We start from the raw sequence: 17,252 nt of genomic DNA, 5'->3' as shown, positions 1-17,252 counted from the left end.
CACCCCACCCAAGTCCTCCTCTCACCTAGGACTTCCACCCCTGTACCCCACTCCAGCTGCTCTGTGGGCTGGTAACTGAATAGTAAGGCAGAAATGGACAGCATCAAGGCCTACAGAGCAAGCTGGAGAATGGGTCACGGCTGCTGCCAACTTCTTATGACCTTTGGTCTCTTAGGAGGCCATGTTAACATAATTGGAGGAACAGTAGAAAGTGGAAAACTGAGGAGAAAGCATACTAGAGGTTAACAGATGTGATGAGTCTCAATTTGGCTGCCCAGACTTTGGTTGAAATCTATGGATAGAGTTATGGTTTGAGGACATCAATGTGACCAAATATAACTGAAACTACTGTGGAGATCACCATATTCCAACCTATTTCCCCCTTTCCTACCTATAGTTTTTAATCGTTTTTTTTTTTCTTCTCCATTCCTCCCAATTGTAATTCAGAGAGTTAAGAAATAAAAAATTCTTCATGTCAAAATAGTAAAAGTGGTGCCTTTTGTTAATCCTAGCTACAGTGGGTTACGGGGTCCCCTGGTGACTTAAAAAATATGAATTTTCTTTCCTAAGTATCCAATTTAATACAACATATGAAAATAAAAGGAAGACAGAGATCCCAAAACTCCTTCAGTCACTAAAAAACAAAAATTCTCCAGGATTATTTGTTATACACATAATAGTATATGTTTGTAACTATTAATTTACATGAAGTTACACTTTAAGAAAATGCATATATACTAACAATACCAAGTGTTGGCAAGGATGTGGAGAGACTGAAACTTTCATACACTGTTGGTAGGAATGCAAAATGGTACAACCACTTAGAAAGACTATTTGGAAGTCTCTCAAAAAGTTCAATATACACCTTCCATAGGATTCAGTCAGTCCAGTCCTAGGTATTCACCCAAAAGAATGTAAACCTAAGTTCACACAAAGAGTTATCACAAATGTTTACAGCAGCATAAAACCAAAACTGAAACAACTCAAATATCCATCAAAGGTATGAATGTCAAACTGTGGACTATCCATATGATAGAATACTGCTTAGCATCAAAAATAAGAAGCCAGGGGAGGAGGCTGGGTCGACACCTAATACAACAACATAGGTGAATCTCATGCTGAATGAAAGAGCCAGACATAAAAGAGTTCATACCACAATACCATTTACACAAAATCCTAGAAAATGCAAACTAAATCCATAGTGACAAAAGTAGATGAGTGGTTGCCTGAAGCTAGGGAGGGATGCTGCTAAGTGTCCTACATTATATGACAGCTTCTCCACAATAAAAAGAATTGGGACCAAGTATCAACAAGTGCTGAGGTTAAGAAAACTGATCTAGTCTGATCAACAAAAAAAGAGAAAAGATGAAAATTACTAAAACCAAGAATGTTAAAGGAGACATCACTACCAACCATACAGAAATTAAAAAGGATCATAAGGGCATGCTATGAACAACTTTATGCTAACAAATTAGGCAATTCAGATAAAATAAGAAGATTTATAGAAAGACATAAATTGATGAAACTGAAAGAGAAAGAGAAAACAAGAATAGACAAGTAAAGAATGTGAATTACTAAATGAAAATCTTTCTTCAAAGAAAAGCCTTGGCCCAGATGTCTTTATTGGTGAATTCTATAAAATATTTAAAAGACAAGTAATACCAATCCTTCAAAAACTCTTTCATAAAATATGAGCGAAAATTTCCCAAAATCCAGACAAAGACATCACAGGAAAACCACTTACCAAGATGCTTCACGAGTAGAGATGTAAAAACCCTCAATAAAACATTAGCAAAATGAACCCAGCAACATGTAAAAAGGATTATATACCATGACCAAGCAGGATTTCTCTCGGGAATATAAAGTTGACTGAATATGTAAAAATCAATCATTATAAAATCATTTTAATAGAATAATATGAGTATAGTGCAAAAACTACATGACCATCTCAATACATGCAAGAAAGCATTTGATAACATCTAACATCCATTTGTGATGAAAAGTCTCAGTACCTAGAATGAAAAGAATTTATTCAACTTGATAAAGGGATCCTATAAAAACTCTGCAGCTAGCTTATACTTACTGGTGAAAGACTGAATGTTTTTCCCTCTAAAACTGGAGGAAAGACTATATATTTTATGATTGCATTCACATAAAATGTCCAGAAAAAAGTAACTCTATAGAGAGAGGGGAAAAAAGATATTGACAAACTAATACTATTTTGCTAAATATGGTTTTCCTTCCTAGAGCAATCTGGCAACTTCTGGCTAAGCTCCTCTCTGGTCTCAGGATGGTTACATTTTTCCAGCAGCTCTTCTCCTTCCCCAAAGAGCAGACACTGGAAAACACTACCCCTGGTGCAGAGGGGTTATGTGGCTCCCTCAGAACCAGAAGAGGTTCTGCTTCAGGAGCACAGGACAGGAAAACTGAAGAAAATACTTTTAAAGCCCAAGAACCAGAATTTCATCACTCAGAGGAACAAGTTTATGCCTAAGGAGACAATGAGTAAATGTTTTAGGAAGTAATGCCACTCAAACATGAAGATACCACCCTTGAGTCAGGAAAAAGACAGAACCCTGCCTATAATAGCTGTGATTTGGAGAAAAATTTCTCTGTCATCACTTGATAAACAAGCCACACAAAACCTCTAGGAAATCGCAGAAGTTTTCAACATTAAAAGAGAAATAAATGGAATCTAGTCAGAGAGAATTCCTGAGAGCAGAAACACTATCACCTGAAAATAAGTGACACTATATTTAGACTGTTGTGAGCACAGTCATTATCATGTGGATACAACTCAAATCCCTTTGTTACCCTCATATAATGTAGAGCATGGCAAGATCTTGAGTCCTGCCGATCACTGGTAGAGGAAATAGATGTCACCTTCCATCAACACATCTATCTGCATTTCAGTCATTTTACATTGCTGACTGCTGCCTTTAGCCATGTATCACTTTGCAACCATATTCCTACAAAGGGGCAGAGGACCTAGAAGAAGAAGGGATTAGGAGCCTGACCCTTTCTGTTTAAGGGCCAAAGACTTCAAAATATACCTAATGAACTAGTATGATCCTATGTGAGACAAAGAACAGAAACAGACAATAGAGACATTTATCGTGATGATGAGATCAGGCTTCTGGAGGATGGACCCAGACACAATAGCAGGGCGTACGTAGAAGAACTGTCAACCCTGGGCCAAGTGTGCAGGTGATGCTGGCATCGCATGTTCTAGTCGCTCTGTCACAGTGTATGTACTAAAAGGCAAATGGCTTTACATGGTAATGGAAAGAGATGCGCCACCAAAAGCTATTAGGTTTGGGATCTGAGAGTTTTGTTGTGGGATGTTCTTGGCTGAACGTGAGCATGGGAATAGAAAGTCCATTCAGTGCCCTTGCCCACCTGTAGGGAGGCAGGGACACTGGTGACCAGGGAGACCTGAAGGTGCAAGGCCAGATGTGAGCACTTGCGGCTCCGAGGCTCCATCTTCCCAGAAACCCCGTGGGCTTCCCTGTCATGCAACTGTATCACCTAAGTAGCACTATCCCACTAAGAGGAAAACAGAAGCAGGTGCGCTCTCATCACCTGTATCTGGGCTACCTTCATGCTGAGAGGCGGAGACCCCAAAAGAGCAAATTGGGAAGATTAGTCCTATTGTGCTGAGTGTTAGTGTCTGAGGGAAAGAGACCCAGACCTATTGGAAAAGAAGTAACGTGGAAAACTTGCAGCCTGTCCTTGCTCCCTGTTCTCCCAATGACAGAGGGCTGCTGCCATTTCTATCTAATTGGCTCCTCCCTGCAGCACATTAATGCCAACAGGGAAGGAAGGGTCCCAAGGTGCCCCAAACCAGGGAACCAAGGCACAGTCATTTCTGTACTTAGTATCAATACTGATTTCCCAAGGAATCTTGTGTCAGTGAAAAGTCGCATATATCAATTAATTTTTAATACTGCATACTTGGAGTTTATGACTTTATTCTTGACTTACTCACAAGTACAGTCTGTGCTTAGCTGGCCGAGTAGGGGAAAAAAGGAATGTATGTACTTTCCAGCTTGGAAAGGAATGTGTACTTTGTGCACATTAGTCTTATTTATCATCTTTGCTCAGTTTTAAGCTTTTCGCTAGAAACCATAAGATGGGTTTAAATAAAGTAAAAAGGAAATTGGGCTCCATCCGTCAATACACTAAAACACCACCAAAATTAAATGTCATAAGTTTACGCCATTTCATCACTTGTAATTAATACTGTCTGTGTGGACCCCTTCTGAGAAAACATGTGTATAATGTTTAATTTCCTACAAAAAAATTCATCTTCTGGCTTCCCCACAAACTGAAAAATTACATAGTGACTGGGTAAAAGAGAAAACTATTATACTCTCATTGGCTAATTTTAAAGTGACATTTATTATAGAAAAATATTCTCTCATCTAACTAGTCAGAAAATGAATTGTTTTTGGAGCTTTCTACTTTAAAAAAAAAATGTCTGACTTGAGACTAGCTATAGTTTGTATATAGCCATGTAATTGTGCTTCTGCTCAAATCAAAATTCAGTGCTAATATATCTATCAGGAATAATTAAAAGAAAATGACTGAAGCAGTTTTTTTTTCTTTTTCACTAGAATTTTTCAGGTCAGAAAAGATAGTTTTTGTTATGTTTCCCTCCTTCTGTGTCTTAAGTAGGGTCTTTTGATTCATTCAAAAAATTACAGCATTTAGCAAGGAGAGACCCAGGGACTGCGCAAAGATCCCAGGGAGCTGGAATAGAGCTCCAGAACTGAACGATGCTGGTGCCACCATCGTCCTGGGAGTGGCGGGCAGAATTCTAAGATGGTCCCCAAGATTCCCACCATTGGTGTATACCCACTGTGTAACCCCTCCCCTTGGATGTGGAGACACTGTGAGGATGGCGGGGTGGTTGCTCCTTGATTACGTTGTTCTAGAAGACACCACAGTAGAAAACTGGAATGAGATTCCCTGTTGGCCTTGAGCAGAGGACCAAGCTCAGCCATGGTTGGCCTTCTGACCCACAGAAATTGTGAGATAATAACCTTGTCTATCTTAAGCCACAAAGTTTGTGGTCATTTGTTATTCAGCCATAGAAAATTAATACATTGGGTTACCTTCTTGCCCTTCAGGGATAAAAATGTGACAATTCCCACCACTCTGGCGATAAACAGTTCACACCCTCCCTTCTCTGCCTTTTGGTTCTTCATACTCATGGCTCCCTCGTGGTTTCCTCAGGAACCTCCTGCTTCATGTCTCTGTGCTATTTCTATTTATGTTCCCGCTAATAAGTGAATGCCTCTCTCTGCCTCATAGAAGCCGGGCAGACAAATAAATAGATGTCCTTATAAGCAAATTACCTCAGTAAAGTATCTTTTTGATGCCAACTAATCCTCACAACAACGCTTTGAGGTAAATACCAGTATCATTCTTAGTTTTGTAATAAATTGAGGAGTTAGGTGACTTGAGCAGGGAAGCCAGCCCCAAACCCAAGACACCCTGCGTTGTGTCTTCCGCTCTTCTCTCCTCTTCTGCACTGCTACTAGCTTGAAATAATTTTATTTCAAGGTTCCCATGAATGTCACCCAGACAGCGAGAACTCTACCCTGGAGAGTACTGATCATATATCTTCAATCCTTTCCTCTTGAGACGAACCAAGGATAAACCCCTATGAAGCCGTGTCCAGCTCCCCTAATTATGTTCCTCTTGTTTCCCCAAGTAAAAATCAGAGTCAAGAAGAGCTGAGTACAAAGATGTGCTGGCTCTGTGACCTTGGGCAAATTAGTTATCTCTGTGAGCTTTAGTTTTCAGCTGCAAAATGGAGATGTAGCAGTGAGTTGTAACTTGGTCCTAGGGATGCCACATAGAAGTTCACAAAATGGCAGTTTTGGTGCTGGTGGCACTGGTTATTCATCAAGGGCAACTATCATGTCTTATAACTCTAGATCTTGACAATGGAGCAACCTCTAAGTAGGACTCAAACGAATATAATACTTAGTTAAATCACAGACTAATCTGAGTAGATGTCCATACTAGTGGAGGATTTTCCACAAAAAAAAAAAAAAAGGAATAGCTCTTTTTTCTTACAGGAAATAATTTTTGAAGAATTGAAAAGCCCTCAGAAGTCCCTGCATGCTTACCAAGAATGGATTTACTCAAGACAAATGGCAATCTTGCTTTTTGGAACCCTCTGAATGGGCCAGATCATCACCAGGAGAAAACTGCCAGAAGGGTCAACATCATATGTAAATTCCACAGAATGAACCTGCAGAAAAAGGGTTAATTAAGACAAGAGCAGAGACTTCGGGTATCATGTCCTGGTTTCCTCATAAGTAAAATGAGGATACTAATGATGTTTTCACGGTGTTACGGAAAAAATTAAATGAGTTCATATACACCCACAGTGCCTAGAACAATGTCTGGAAGGAATGTGATAAGCACCGGTAAATTTTACAGTTTGTATATCCAACCAAAGTTGTTGAGTTCCTACTATATACCAGGCTCTGTGTTGAGCACTGTGGATATGAATGGTGAGAAAAGAAGAAGAAAAAGATTAATGTTTATTGAGTCTTTATGAATGAATCACTCTGACAGTTGTTTTACACACATGATCTTGGTTTTTAATTAGTAACCTTATTAGGTAGATATTATTTGCCCTATTTTATAAATGAAGTAAAGAGAGATTAACCATGTTTCTGAAATTCACAGAGCTAGTAAGTGGTAAAGCAGGGATTCGAAGCCAAGACTAGGCTCAATCTTGCTTTTGCTATAAATAAAACACAATCCCTGTCCTTGAATGAACCATCTACAGAGGAAATCCGCACATAAATGGCGAACTATGATAAGGTAAGTGCCAAAGTCGAGTTATATACAAAGTGGAGATATTTACCTATAGGAGTGAGGAATTACTCTGGGTACAAGAGAAGTGACATGTGAAGGATAAATAAGATTTCTCCAGGAGAACAAGAGCATTCGGGGGGTGGAAGGGGATGTGAGGGAAACAGTCACAGATTCAGAGGCACAGAAAATGCCTGAAGCATTAGAGGATGCAAAGAAAATGACCAAGAATGCCAGCCCATGAGTGAGAACTTTGGTGGGTGTCCAGCCGCCTTCCCACACAGTTTTTCTCCAGCAACCCAAACCTAGGTCTGCTGCACACCTAAGCTTCACGGCATCTTTACAGTACCTCTGCCTCCCTCCTTGTTCACTGGTGCCCTTTGCAGTTTTTGTGACTGCATCTAGTCTGTTCTCATTGTGTCTGGATTGTTCTACAATAGCTTCTATGGCCTACTCCATCAGTTTCATCTGCTTCCGATTTTTTTCCATCAGTTCCATCTGCTTAAGAACATATATTTTTCCAAGGTTTCTTAGCCTTGCCTCCATTCCAGGCAAAATTAATCCTTCTGCTTTTTCACAGGCTACTTTCTACAGACCTCTTTAGAGCCATTATGTTATAGGACTGTTTATGTGCCTCTTTCCCCTAATGTGACTTCCTTAGGACATCAGTCCTGTTCATCCCCAATGTCTAGTCCAGTGCCAAACACATAAACGTTTGATAAATGTATCAACAAGTGAATGAGTGAGTGATAACCCAAAGGCCCTTGCGAGATAGTTAAGAGCCTCCATCACATGGGTCCACCCAACCTATCCAGTGTTTCCTTCCAAGAACATTTTAGGTTGGTCTTATCTTTACTCAGTCTTTCTCCTACCACTCCAACCATTATCCAAGCTCCTCACTGCTTCTTCCTTTACCATTAATCCATACAGGGTGCTTTTTTCTACCTACATCGTTTTGCTGATGTTTACCAGCCTACAAAGCTAAATCCTCTCTCCTCTGCCGACTAAGATCAAACATTTTCTTTATCATGTGCAGAAAAATCAGACATCCTTCCCTGACTACTTCCCACCCCTGCAATTTTTTTTTTCAGAATGGTCTTTAACTTTTGAAACTGCTAACACCCATTCTACCCGCGTGTTACCTCAAGTTATTTTATACAAGCGTGTCTTGTCTTCTCAAAGCCAGGGAATGTCATTTCTAGCTTCATCTTTATCTGCCATTACACAATGTTAGACACACAGAAGTTTATTCAGCAAATAAGTGGGAAGCTGGTAGATTCGTAATGGCTACTTAAGGGCTAATCTAACGCAATATTATCCAGAATATTTCTAGTAGTAATAGCAAATTACTGTTCCTATTATCATTACCACTACGTGTGACATATGGACAGGGAGTTTTATGAGAGACCAGGCTAATATTCCTCTGGTAGGAGAACTGAGATGTAACTGCCCTTTGCCATGTGTAAGGATTTTCGGGGGATATGATGTAACATGCCTAGATCCAAGGCTGTGTGATTGTCTCACGATTGCATTTTGCTGGCTTGAGAGATCAAAGTTTGAACCTTTAGCACACAGAGTCCAAGTCTATAGGTTTCATCTACACTCCTGGGTCCACCTCACGAGGTGCACGTACTGCAGCCTTCGTTCTGATCCCCACAGCTCTGGCAGACAGCCACACTGTTCTCATCCAAACCTCATCTGGAATGAGTAGATCCGTCTTTGCCAGAACAGGCTTTAGCCCTAAACCAAATAGGGCAGCTGTTTGCCAAACTTGGAGATGACGTTTGATTCTAATGATCAACGTGGAGCTGAGCCACTGAGGAGTAAATGACAGAATGGAAAGTAGTGATGCTCAATTTCCAGAGTTAACAGCCACCATGTATTTTTAAAGGATCTATCCAGTTGGCTCTGGCCTTTAGGGGCTTCAATAAAACTCATCCTCATTATATTCCTTTCACATTTGTGGGAAGAATGCAAACGGAATGTTTACTTATACAAAGCTTCTCTTCCTGCAAAATTAAGCTGGAAATCTTGAAATAAAGGGAATAAAAAAAAAATCTTAACGTGAATTAAGAAACATGGAAAGAAAACCGAAAGGAAAGGAGTGCTTTACAATTCTCCTTTCTTGGTTATTTATTGGTTTCCTCTAAACACCTCACACTTCAAAACATCAGAATTTAAGCTGAGTATCTGGTCCAAAGTAATCAAATCTCATTCTCAGGTTGTCCTAACCTAGGATAAAGAGAAGGTCACAATTAAAGGCTAAAGACTGCAACACTGGCCCTGCCCCCCCAATTCTGGAGGACCTCCAACTTCCCTTGAATTTTCTAATTCTCCTCTACCTCGCCAGGGGTATTTCACATGCGCTCCACTGTGCCCTCTTGCATGGTCCAGCTCCTACGACTGTTTACACCGAAAGTGGCAGCGTATGCCAATGACACATGATGAAGTCAAAATCACCAGGGCCCAGAGAAGCTGCCGTCACTTCTGTCTATGTCCACTGAAGTCACTGATCCTGAGAACAGTTCCCAGGAGAGTGAGCAATGGAACTACATTCCCTCCCAGAGGCAATGATATTGCTGCTAATCTCTACTTACGTCCCAGGGCCACCAACCCCAGAAGCTAGCCGTGCCCAGGGTTGAGGGTGCTATTGGCTAAGGAAGTGGTCCTCTTAAGACACCAGTTGCTAGCACTAGAGTAACTAGCAGTGTGTGCGCTTACATCGCATAGATATTTTCATGAAATCACTCCTTGCCTTAGGCCTTAGATCCATTGATATGACCAATCTGGAATGATAACCACTGGATATACCCCTCTCCTTTTAAAGTGGTCCATCGACTCGCACCAGCTTTTGAGTATTTACCCAGCCTCTTATTCTCTCTTCCCTTACTATCAATTTCTTCAGAAGGGGTCACTCCTGTAACTGCTCTTCATTTAAACAGTCACTCCATACCCAGTGGGCTCACAAGCCCTTCATTCACCCTTGCCCAGATAATCATGAATTCCAAGGCATGCCTGCTGCAAATATGTGCTTTCTTTTATTGAGAGTATTTACTTCCAACACAATGAGAACTGGTCTTATCGTTATTCATGCCACGTGGTAGAGAGACCTAGAAAAATTCAAAACTTGAATGCAAAAAGCATAGGCGACCAGCTCTATTTGGACTACTTGAGTGCTTTGTTTTTCTTTGTTTTCTTTGTGTCCCTAGAACTAACTGCATGATCTTCTTTAAATAAAGTAAAATCTGTGCCCTAACCCTGAGAGAGAGAGCCCATTAAAACCTCAGTAGAAGATGGTACAGGAGTCTAACATCAATAAAAGAAGTTGCCTGTTCCTGACAATTCATTTAAAGCTGCAGTCATCGATTAAACTTGAATTTCCTAACTGGGTAGAACAATGTAAGTATCTTAAGACTCTCTAGACGCTTCCGTGATAAAGACAACTTTTCTTTCGAGGGTCCCAGTGAAAGACTCCTAAGAAGACGTACCACTGAGGGCTCTGAAAACACTGGTTGCCACTGTTCTGGCCTCCACATCACAGCTGGATGACCAGGCAATATTAAAGCTCCTAGACAGACTAATTCTGTGTCTTCTATTTTAAACTCCTTTGTAAAATGGAATCAGACACGCCTGCAATTCTAGGAATGCCTGCTAAGCCTCCCACCAACCTCTTGAGTCAATCACCATCTCATCCACCTTCAAAAAATACTTAACTAAAAAGATATCTTGCTTCCATTGAGGCCCTGTGTTATTAAAAAGCACGTTTTAGGTTGGGAGGGAGGCTAAATTTAACCCACGAGAGAGACAAGACAGCATTTTCCTGGGACACAGGAGCATATCTCCACACATAGCACATGAAAGGCAGTCAGTCTTCATAGGCACTTCTCCGTGACGCCCATAGATACAAGTTTTTCTCTTTAATCTTGGCTTCTTTTAAATATCATACCACCAGGTAAGTGTACAACTTGTTATTTATGTTTCACTTGCCAATTAGCATAATCTTCAAACTATTTTGCTTATATTTTTAGGCAGTACACTATCTTCAGTTGTACATAACTAACATTTTTCAAAATATTTGAAACATCTCAAAATAGGTTTTAAATCATTTTACAGTCTAGCTTTCAGGAAATTTGTAATTTGTAGCAGGTCAGTTTTCCACTTGGAGACCGAAAATTTTAAAGATGCAAATCAGGGGTGCCTGGGTGGCTCAGTCGGTGAAGCCTCCAACTCTTGGTTCTGGCTCAGGTTATGATCTCACAGTTTGTGAGTTCGAGCCCCTGTCAGGCTCCGTAGCACAGAGCCTGCATGGGATTCTTTGTCTCCCTCTCTCTCTGCCCCTCCCACACTTGTGCTTTATCTCTCTGTCTCACACAAATACATTTTTAAAAATGCAAATCAAAGGACTCATATTAACAAGCAGATTTCAACGCATTTCATGCCCTCAGACCACAGCCATGAACCCAGTCAACCACCAAAAGGATTCATGTCCCTAGGTGGACATCTTTTTTGACAGACATTCATTTTTGCATCTAAAGGAATGTATAATTTAATTTCTCTACCTTTTCCAATTTTCTGAGAAGAGAGATGACCCCAAGAACATTACTTCCTCTCACTATCCCAGGAATTGAAAACACATACCAACTTCGTGTCCCCAGCTGACTTTCAGACAATCAGTTCCAAGAAGATATCACTCCATGATTGTAGCAACTCAGAAAAACTTCAGAGAAGACTACAAATTCCAGTTGAGTATCACAGTCATGAGCTTATCAAAACATGAAAGAACTCTGCTTGCCTTGCTGGACATACTCTGTAAGTGAATAGTTACATATGAATTATGGATCCAATTTCTTCCATGATTTAAGCTAATTTTTCTATTGTGGTAAGAACACTATGAGATCATCTTCTTAACAAAATTTTAAGTGGACAATACACCATTGTTAAATTAAATGTTTTATTGCAGATCCCTAGAATTTAATCATCTTGTAAAACTAAAACTTTATTATAGCAGCACTCTCAACAATAGCCAAATTATGGAAAGAGCCTAAATGTCCATCAACTGATGAATGGATAAAGAAATTGTGGTTTATATACACAATGGAATACTACATGGCAATGAGAAAGAATGAAATATGGCCTTTTGTAGCAACGTGGATGGAACTGGAGAGTGTGATGCTAAGTGAAATACGCCACACAGAGAAAGACAGATACCATATGGTTTTACTCTTATGTGGATCCTGAGAAACTTAACAGAAACCCATGGGGGAGGGGAAGGAAAAAAAAAAAAAAGAGGTTAGAGTGGGAGAGAGCCAAAGCCTAAGAGACTCTTAAAAACTGAGAACAAACTGAGGGTTGATGGGGGGTGGGAGGGAGGGGAGGGTGGGTGATGGGTATTGAGGAGGGCACCTTTTGGGATGAGCACTGGGTGTTGTATGGAAACCAATTTGACAATAAATTTCATATATTGAAAAAAAAAAAAAAACTAAAACTTTATACCCATGGACGAATAGTATCTCATTTCCTCCTCCCCGCAGCCCCTTGCAATGACCATTCTACTCTGCTCCTATGAGTTTGATTATTTTCAATACCTCATATAAGTGGAATTAGGTAGTATTTGTCCTTCTATGACTAGTTTATTTCACTTAGCATAGTGTCCTCGAGGTTCATCCAAATTGGCACATATGGCAGGATTTCCTTCATTTTATTTTTTGTTTTTTAGGAAGAGAGATTGAGGGTGCACAAGCGGGGAAAGGGGACAGAGAGAGAGAATCTTAAGCAGGGCTCAATCTCACAATCCTGGGATCATGACCTGGGCCGAAATCAAGAGTTGTATGCTCCAACAGCTGAGCCACCCAGGTGCCCCTCCTTTTAAAAGGCTGAATAATATTTGTTGTGTGTATATACCACATTTTCTTTATCCATTCGGCTGTCAATGGCCATTTAGCTTGTTTCCATAACTTGGCTGTTGTGAATAATGCTGCAGTGAACATGGAAGTGCATATATCTCTTTGAGATCCTGATTACAATTATTTTGGTTATATACTCAGAAGTGAGATTATGGGATCATATGGTAGTTCCATTCTTAATTTTGGGAGGAACCACAATACTACTTTCCATAAGGGCTGCACCATGTTGTATTCTCACCAATAGGGCACAATGGTTCCAATTTCTCCACGTTCTCACCAACATTCATCTTTTTTTTTTTTTAATAACAGTCAACTATTTGATAGTAAGTTAACTTTCGATAGCAAGCAAGATTTGTAGACTTTCTTATCTTCTCTGACTCTTTTATAAAGAAAGGTGCTCAAGAAAGGTGTTCAAGCCTTTCCTCAGTTGCCTTCCACAGAGAGTGAGTGGGCTCTCTGGTATATCCTATCAAATCAGAGTCCCACCTACATAATCACATTTCACATTAATTACTTCCTTACCTCAAATACAGTCGTATTTGGGGTTAGCACTTCAATAACTCTTCTACTGTAACTGTGTATTCAACAAACATTTATTAAGCACCTACTGTGGGTCAGACATTGTACCAGCCATGGAAAATAGAAAGCAATTAAGACTGGCCTCACATTTAAGCAGCTTAATGTCTTTAGAAGCCCCGCATTACAGTACGTTACAATAGTATGAAATACAATGTGTATTTGGAATGCAGTGGCTTAATAATTATTAATCACTTAATAAGTGATTGCAGTATGGTTGGTATGTGCTAAGCTAGGAGAATGCACGTGGTCCTATAGAAAAACATAAGAGAGGCACCCTAGAGAGTGGGGATGGTCAGGAAATACTTCCCAGAGAAAGTAATACGGAGCTGAGATTTGAAGGCTTTGTGGAGTAGGCTAAATGAGCCATAAAGATGGAAACAAAAATAGCACCTGCATTATGATGAAGCTCATTAGAGAAACATATTTGGTTTGTAGTCGAGTGAACTTGCTAATACATTATGAACCGCCCCCCCCCCCCATCTCACCCTTATCTTGGCACTGACGGTGCTCCAGGGGAAATTTGGGGTCTACAGAATAGGATTACTATCTCACACTGGGCCTGACAACAGAGGGAAGAAAAGGCACAGGATCCCCAATCCTTAGAGTTTGTTAAGAGAATAACTCCACCCCATTAAGAAATGTGGACCAACGCCTTCAAATGCCATTATGGGAAAAAGAAGAGTAAGGGGTGGGGTAGGAAGACAAGGATAATAGAGAATCTCTCCTCACGAAAATAGGAAGGGCACAGGCTATGTATTCCTCTCTACCACCACCTTAAGACCAAATATCATCTCTCACTTGGATTACTGTACTAGCTTCTTAGCTAGTCTCCCTATTTTCACTAACCCAAGCTCCACGCAGTCACCAGAATATTTTTTCATTGTAAACATGCATAATGCTATGGACTGAATTGTGTCTCCCCGTTGCATTTATACATTGAAGTGCTAACCCCAAATATGACTGTATTAGAGGTAAAGAAGTAATTAATGTGAAATGCAATTACACAGGTGGGACCCTGATCTGATAGGATATATCAGAGAGCCCACTCACTCTCTCTCTGGAAGGCAACTGAGGAAAGGCCACTTAAGCACATGCAGAGAAGGTAGCTGTCTGCAACCCAAGGAGCGAGCACCAGACATCAGCCCTGTCGGAACCTTGATTTTAGATTTCCTAGTCTCCAGAACTGTGAGAAGATAAACTTCTGTTGTTTAAGTCACCCCGTCTGTGGTATTGTTATGGCGGCCCAAGTTTAACACGCATGGGATAAAACTTAGCACCTTAACCATTTTTAAGTATACAATACAGTGGCATTGGGTGCATTCACAGTGTTGTGCAACCATCACCACTGTCTAGTTTCAGAATCTTTTCACCACCTCCAAAGGAAATCCCATGAAATAGTCTCTCCCCAGTTCCCACACCCCAAGCCCCTGACGACAACTATCTGCTTTATGTCTGTGTGGATTTGCCTACTCTGGACTTTCATATGAATGGAATCATACAATATGTGATCTTTGGTGTCTGCTTTCTTTCACTCAGCATATTATTTTCAAGGTCCCTCTATATTGTAGCATTTATCAGTACTGTCTTTGTTTTTAAGATGAAATAATATTCCATGAATGGATATACCATATTTTTTTATTCATTCATTAGCGGATAGACATTTCAGTTGTTTTTTTCTTTTGGCTATTTAAATAGTGCTGCTATGAACGAGTCATATACAAGTTTTTGTTTGAACACCAATTTTCAATTATTTGGGGTGTATACTTAGGAGTGCAATTGCTAGATCCTAAGGTAATTCTGTGAATTTAACTTACTGAAGAACCGTCTGTTTTCCTCCAATGGCTGCACCATTTTACATTCCCACCAGCAGTGTGTGAGGTTTCCAATTTTTCTACATCCAGCCAACAGTTGTTATTTTAGAGGAATTTTTTAAAAATATAAACCTGATATCATTCCTCTGTTTGTAAAATAAAAGCTAGACTCTCCATCATGGCCTACAATGTTGAACACTATTTTGGGTCTGCCCCCTCTTCTCCCCCATCTCTTGTCACTCTCTCCCTCAACCTCTGAACTATAGCCACTTTGGGCTTCTTACTATCCAGTGAAAATGCCAAGGCCACTCTCAACTCAGGACCTTTACACATGTTGTTCCTAGACCTAATGGCTGTTCTTGCCCAGCGAAGATCTGTGTTCAAATAGCCCTCCTCAGGAGAACATGCCCAGAGAACCCCATGTGAAGAAGTCCCACACGTTCATATATACATTTTAGCACTTGTTTTCTCATTCCCTTGCTAGCTCCTTGCCTTCATAACTTACAAAACCATCTGCAATTCATTGTCTGTTTTATACTGTCTTCTCTCAATAGAATGTCAGTTTCATTAGAGCAGGATCTTTCTCTGTCATGTTCATGTTCACTGCTGTGTCCCCAGGAAGTGTCATGGTGCCTGGTACAGAACAGACACTCAACAGATATTTGTTGAATCAATTATTTAATCTTTGAATGAATAGATGAATTCTAGGCCAAAGAAGCATCATCGTTAAAGACTCCAGTGAGTTCTGCTAGCCATAAGAAGTGTTACTTGGTTGGAGAAAGCATGTATGGTCGGGAGTATGGAGGTTGAGGACAGAGGTCTGGTTTGAGGCAGAGCATCTAGGCCCTGTGGGCTACACTAAGGAGTCTGATATTTATCCTGGAAGCTACTGGAGAGTCGCTGAGGAATTTTAAACAGATAAATAAGGGACATGATTACTCTTACATTTTGGAAAAGATCACTTTAGCAGCAGTGTGCAGAATGAACTGGAGGTTATAAAACCAAGGACAAGGAAAGAAGTGAGGAGAGTTTGCTAGTCATGCCGGGAGGAATGTTGGGTAACTGAACTAAAGGAATGGACCTAGAGACAAGGGGCATAATATAAGACCTGGTAATGTACTGAGGCAATCCATGAGATGTGGTCAGCAGCCATATATTAGGGGTGCTTGAGGGCAGGAATGGAAGAGAACACTCAGACTTGAGCCTTCTATAACTGTCACGCTGGTGATGCTGCTCTTCACCAGAACAGAGGGGGGAGGAAGGAAAGAAGAAAAAGATTTGAACTTTGGACAAGTTGAGTTTGAGTTTCTCAGAAAGAAAAAGTTGAATAGACACTGGATCTCGTGTCCAAAAAATAAAAAATAGTAATAATTGGTTATAAATTTGATCGAGGGAGGTAGGCTTTAATTTCTCAATTTTCTTAAGTTTTTATTTATTTGTTTCGAGAGAGACAGAGACATCATGAGTGGGGAGGGGCAGAGAAAGAGAATCCCAAGTAGGCTCCGCACTGCCAGTGCAGAGCCCGACGTGGGGCTCGAACTCATGAAGTGTGAGATCATGACCTCAGCCAAAATCAAGAGTCGGATGCTTAACTGACTGAGCCACCCAGGTGCCTCGGTCGGCTTTAACTTTGAAGCAGAAAAAAGCTTTGGGTTTTAATAAAAACACGTAATGAGATTCCAAACCATCACAGGAGAGGGGGAATCACTGACATTTAAGAGCAGCTACAGAAGAGGCCTTTTGAAAGAACCAAGAAGGAGCATTCCTGTGATCCATGTCAAAGAACAGCCAGAAATCTGTGGAATGACAGGACCCAAGGGATGAACGATTTTAACAGAATACCTAGGCTCAGAATCTTCATGGAGTTTGGTTTTAATCTGTACCATGAACAGGTTATGTTCCAATACAGGTTATGTCCATGTTGGACATAACATGTCCAAGGTTATGTCTAAAACTTAGCGATTTCATTATTCTAGGGGAACAGCAAGAGTATCTTCCTTGCAGATGGTTTCCTGTAGAGTGAAGACTTTCCCTCCAACCACTACCACCTGGGCCAGGATTTAGACTCTATAATGTTCATTTCCTTCCCGGTGTCACCAGAAAACTGAGGAAAAAAGGGCAG

At 40.5% G+C, this 17,252-nt stretch overlaps 1 protein-coding gene across 3 annotated transcripts in view; it reads right to left on the bottom strand.

Moving 5' to 3' along the window:
- The window catches only part of CFAP96 (cilia and flagella associated protein 96), a 521,342-nt gene that overhangs the window by 381,960 nt on the left and 122,130 nt on the right, over positions 1-17,252 (bottom strand). For all 3 annotated transcript variants that reach the window (XR_015249965.1, XR_015249967.1, XR_015249966.1), the window contains exon 9: positions 11,476-11,644. The gene's annotated coding sequence lies outside the window, so the exon portion shown is untranslated. The remainder of the gene's footprint in view (positions 1-11,475; positions 11,645-17,252) is intronic.

Source organism: Puma concolor, chromosome B1 (genome assembly GCF_028749965.1).
Source record: "Puma concolor isolate L17-30 chromosome B1, mPumCon1.1.hap2, whole genome shotgun sequence".
Lineage (NCBI taxonomy): Eukaryota > Metazoa > Chordata > Mammalia > Carnivora > Felidae > Puma > Puma concolor.
Note: the sequence above shows the minus strand (reverse complement) of the source record. Positions and strands in the feature narration are given on the sequence as shown.